The sequence below is a fragment of the Vulpes lagopus genome, chromosome 18 (assembly GCF_018345385.1).
Source record: "Vulpes lagopus strain Blue_001 chromosome 18, ASM1834538v1, whole genome shotgun sequence".
Taxonomy (NCBI): domain Eukaryota; kingdom Metazoa; phylum Chordata; class Mammalia; order Carnivora; family Canidae; genus Vulpes; species Vulpes lagopus.
The window spans coordinates 5,678,670-5,683,998 of record NC_054841.1 but is presented as its reverse complement, the minus strand read 5'-3'; the positions used below and the strand labels follow the sequence as shown (position 1 = coordinate 5,683,998).

General features: G+C 48.1%; 1 non-coding gene across 1 annotated transcript; it reads right to left on the bottom strand.

Moving 5' to 3' along the window:
- Window positions 1-927: 927 nt before the first annotated feature.
- TRNAK-CUU lies at window positions 928-1,000 on the bottom strand. The gene has a single exon. It is a non-coding gene; the product is annotated as a tRNA-Lys (tRNA).
- Between the last annotated feature and the right edge of the window lie 4,329 nt (window positions 1,001-5,329).

Here is a 5,329-nt window from a genome sequence, read left to right as displayed (position 1 = left end):
TGAGGCTCAGTTTCTTGCTCTGTAAAATGGGAACAATACTAAGTGTACCCACTTCATAGGGTTTTTGTAAAGAACCAGCAAGATAACGCAGTAAAAGTGCCTGGCACGAAGTACAGGTGAACCCACAGAATTGCTCCTGGATATGTGTTCACTGCTGACACACTTTTTAAAAGAAAACTCTCGGGGTGCCCGAGTGGCTCAGCCAGTTGAGCACCTGGCTTCGGCTCAGGTGGTGATCCCAGGGCCCCAGGATGGAGCCCCATGTCAAGCTCCCCACCCAATGGGAAGCTGTTTCTCCCTCTCCTCCCAACTCGTGGTCTCTCACTCTCTTTCTCTCTCTCAAATAAATAAATAAATAAAATCTCTTTAAAAAATAAAAGAAAGAAAGAAAGAAAGAAAGAAAGAAAGAAAGAAAGAAAGAAAGAAAGAAAGAAAGAAGAAAACTCTCTCCTACTGCCAGGCTTCAATAGTTCTAACTGATAAATCAATATTTGCCTTAGCATCGAGCACCCCTTTCCCTGCAAAGAAACATCAGAGCTCCTCAGTCGGGCCATCATGCTCAGAACTGAGGTTTAAGAGTAAGACAAAAACAAAGACAGCAACAACAAGAAAAATCCCCAAATCCCCAGCCAAAAAGGACCCATGAAGTGTTTTTCTTGCGGGATGTGACTGACGCCACCCAACAAGGAACCCCCACATACGGAAGCAGCAGCATCCACCAGGAGGGTGTTGTGAGTTTTAAATTCTGAAGGAGGCTTTTATTTAGACAGAAGGAGAAAGGAACTTTTCTCTTTCTATGTATGCGTCGGGTGTTTTAGAGTCCCTTTTCAGCACTAGTTTAGTGTATCCACAGATTTTGATGTGTTGTACTTTCATTTCGATTCAGTGCAAGTATTTTTTCTTTTTAAAGTAAATTCTACACCCGACTGCCCAACGTGAGGCTTGAACTCACGACCCTGAGATCAAGAGGCTCATGCTCTACTGACTGAGCCAGCCAGGCACTCCAGAAGGAAAAAAGAAAGGAAGGATGGGGAACCAGTACTGCTCCTCTTTCCCTTTATGATTCCCCTGAAGTGTGGGCTCAGCTCATAACGAGAACCCCAAAGTGAGAGGCTGAGGGGCCACCAGGATGGCTTTGTCGGTGGCTTTGAACATGGGGCCGGACTCGCTGCTTCCACATTCTGACTCTGGCCACTTCCTTGCTGTGTGACCTTGGGCGAGTGGCTACGCCTCTCTGGGCTTCCATTTCTTTATAAGGGATAGGAATCATGTCTACCTTATGGGATGCTCTGATGATGAAGTAGGTGAATTTATGGAATCTGCTTACTTAGCCTGATGCCTGGTACATAAATCGTGCTTTTTTTTTTTTTTTAAGATGTATTTATTTATTTTAGAGAGGGAGAGAGAGCACGCGTGTGTGAGATGGGGGAGGAGTGGAAGGAGAGGGAGAGAAAGAGAATCTCAAGCAGACTCCCCAACAGGTGGGAGGGGAGCGTCCCACGACCCTGAGATCATGACCCGAGAAATCAAGAGCCAGATCCTCAACCAACTGAGCCACCCAGGCGCCCCTAAACCGTGCTTTTGCAATGTTAGCTGTTGGCTGATATTTTTCCTTTTACATGACAGTTGGCTTAGCGCACTGGGCTTTTATCATCACGAAGACAGACGCTTAGTTTAAATAAACGGAAGGAGATGCGGGTAGTAGGAGGGAGGAGTCATAAGCAGGTGAGTCACCAAGAAGAAAATTCCAGAGTCGAAACACTGTAAAAAAGATGTCCCGCCCCCTGGATATCTGGGAAATGCTCATCAAACACCCCAAAGGTGTCAGTTTTCACCCTTATTTTGGGTGAAATGGCAATATTTTAACATACTGCTAACATTCTGTGCCGGGGAGAGTACAGGGAGGTGGACACCCTCACAGGCTGTGGGCAGCACCCCAACAAAGCAACACAGTGATGAGGGCCCCGCTGCAACACAGGCTTCTCCTCACGTGTTGTGTGACCTGACGAGCGGGTCCCCGCAGCCTTGTTGGAGCAGAACCCAGCAGAGCCCGGACATCGGGGTGCCTGGGTGGCTCAGTCGGTCAAGCGTCTGACTCTTGATCTCAGCTCAGGTCTTGATTGCAGGGTCGTGAGTTCAAGTCCTGCACTGGGCTGGCCGTGGAGCCTACTCAAAAAAAAAAAACCATTAATGGGATCATCAGAACCCCAAGAATTAGTAATAACAGGTGATATTGATGGACTCTCTGTACCAAACGCTGCCGTGGAAGTTCTCTGTGTGTGGGACTTGTGTTTGCTACCGCTCGTGAATGAAAATCACCTATCTGATTTTATAGGTGAGCAAATGAAGGTGCTGTGGGGTCACCCGGGATCTTGAGTTCACGCGTGGCAATTTGGATTTGAATTCACCATGCGACTCCAGAACCTGAGCTCTAAAGCAACCTCTTGGCCCTGGAAAATGTGGCGTACTGAGCAAAGAAAGTTGCAAGAGAGGGGCTGTCACAACCCAGCGTTCAGTGAGACACAAAATGAGGTGGCCGCCCTCCCCCCGCTCCCCAAACTCTTCTCCCTCCTTCATTTTTCTTTAGAGTACTCACCACACACAGAGCATGCACACACACACCCCCGTGCGTGCACACACACGCGGGCGCACAGAATCCGTGGGGTGCTCACCGTCCCTCCGTGGTCATTGGAATGCGAGCTTCAGGAGAGGCCTGTGCCGCCGTGGGCCGCCCGCACAGAGGATGCTATGGGGGCGACCAGGAGGCACCGGGTGACCGTGCTGGACGAATGAATGAGCGCATGGCCTTCACCTTAATCCTGAAAGCATTCGGCCACCAAGGGGGTTGTTGGGTTGGGGCCCGGAGCTCCGTAGCCTGCTCGTGGTGACCGACGTGGCGGACAGAGTGGGTTGGAAGGTCCTCGGGGCAGCTTGAGCCTGCAAACCCTGCATCTGGGAGGACGACGTGCCCGCAACTGCCCCACCGCTTCTCTCACCCTATCAACCCAGCACTTGCAATTAACTGGACGGCGATTTAATAAATCTGGAAGCTAAATTTCTTTTGGCGGCAGCAGAGACGACTGTTGGCAGCCCCTGGCTGCGTAAATTAAAACAACAAGCTGTTTTTAAAAATAACATTTTTAAACATGCGTACACTTGAATTAACATCCAGCCTGGAACCCCACAGAACTCAGAGAAGCTGGCTGTGTGCCCCATAAATACCCCTCACTCCTCTGCTGTGGGGACGGCCCCCACTGGCCTTTCCAAGGTGTTCTAGAAAGAACAGTGTTTGAAGGGGCTCAAACTCAGGACCCCAGGAGCAAGAGTTGCACACTCTACCAGCCGAGCCGGCCAGGCACCCCAAGATAGAGCGGGGTTATGAGGCCAGGATCTGCCTCCAGCACCTCGTCCTAATCTGGATTGGACACGGCAAGTTACCCCCACAGCCCATGCAGCCAGGACTCCCAGCACAATCACTGCAAACCGCTTTCTCTTAAAAATACAAAATGTTAGCTGCAGCTGCAGTTAATTTGCTTCTGATGAGTCTAACCTTTCCTTCTCTGAGGAAGTTGTTTAGCAGGAGGGGAAAATGCGGTCACAATATTGTTTTATGACTGTTTATCTTTAGAGTCCAAGTGATACTGATTGCAAATATTTATGCGCATTTTTAAAAAATCTCGGTTAATGTTTGGAATGCATTTTTTTTTTTAAAGAGTGAAATCAGATTTCAGGTGGATTTAGCAATCTGGGACGATTTCAAAGTCATAACCAAGCTTCCTCTACTGGCCCCCTGGCCCATTAATTGCCTAAATTAGGCAAACATGATCAAAATACAGAATATTACCGTGCTGTTTGGCTTTGGAAGGCTTGTCTTGGTTTTAAATGTACATTATTAATGACTAGTCTAGAAATCTAAGTCTTGGCTTATATTACATTAAGGAAAAGACCTCCGAATGAGAAAACTTTGTAATTCTCTTAGAAATGCTGCTTTCCTGTTAGAGAAATGATTAGCTAAGTGTCCGAGGCAAAGCTCTATATGTAATTTCTCTACCTACCAAGTAGCCACCACGGGGGGGTCGGGCCTGAACGAGCTACCCTGTGTCTTCTACTTGCTTCCTTCTCTCCAAAGGTAACTGCTTGTGGATCTGCTGTACAGTTAAGTTCTTTGGCCTCTGAAGAAGACATTGGGAAGGGCAAGGGGATCTCTTTGGCTTTAAGGTCAAAAAGATCTGGGATCAAATCCCAATTTTGCTAGTTGCGCTGCGGCCATGAGTAAAGTGATTTAGCTTCTCGAACTCTGTATCCTCCTTTGTAAAATAGGGGGATGTGATACTTAGTACTCTGTTGGTTGCAGAGTGGCTTAATGAAAGGAAAGGTTATTTATTGACTCAAGGAAATGGGAAACTCAGGGACAGCTTCAGGCTAGGCTGCATCCAGGGGTATCCGTGATGTCATCAGGCAGGCAATGCTCTCCGTCCCCCTCATTTGACATCTCTGACCATTTGTTTCTCACTGGGCACTGGCCTCTGTTTGAGAGGAGAGACTTATCTCCCACCCTCTTAGTTTCTGTGACGGGAGCCCTTGAATTGAACTGACAAAGGACAGATTCGCAGGAGGTAAAGCGCACCAATTTTATTTTATCTTAATATTTTTATACTGCATGGAGGGCTTCGTAGAAAGAAGAGAAAACCCCTAAAAAAGCAGTTATGTCTGAGAGGTTGTATCTCATGTTAACGAAGAACATTCAATTGTGGAGATGAGTCAAGACAAAGGGAAAAGGAGGTTGGTGTTGGGGCAGGAAATGGTGGGAAAGTGACAAAGAAACACAGGGGGAAACTGATGAAAGACAGGGTTGCTCTGGTAGGCTTGTTTGTAAGGATTAATCTCTGTGCTGATTCCTTGTCTCCAGTGATAAGGATGCTCTCCTCTTGCTGGTACAGGGTCGGAATCTTCTTCATGAACACTTATGGCTGCTCCCAGGTGGAAAGGAGGTGGTCAGAGGGCCCTTCTTACTTCTCTTCTTTTCCAGTTGCCATCAGCTCAAAGTAATCAGTATGCCAAGGTGACCTATTTTGGGGTGGCAGGCTCTGATCCGTTCCACCTCCCGCCTTCCCCACCGTGGGCAGACTTGTCCTGCACACGTGGGACATGTTGCTAAGGGGTCCTCGTTTTACCTCCTTCCAGCACCATGATGCTCAAGGCAAAGACACTTTCTCTTTTTCCTTCAGCTCCAAAGGGAAGCATGGAGGAAATGAGGAAACCACTTTGACTGGCTGGCTCGCACGATAGGCCCTCCTTGGCCTGTGTCTAAGTCAGGGAGGGCCACTCC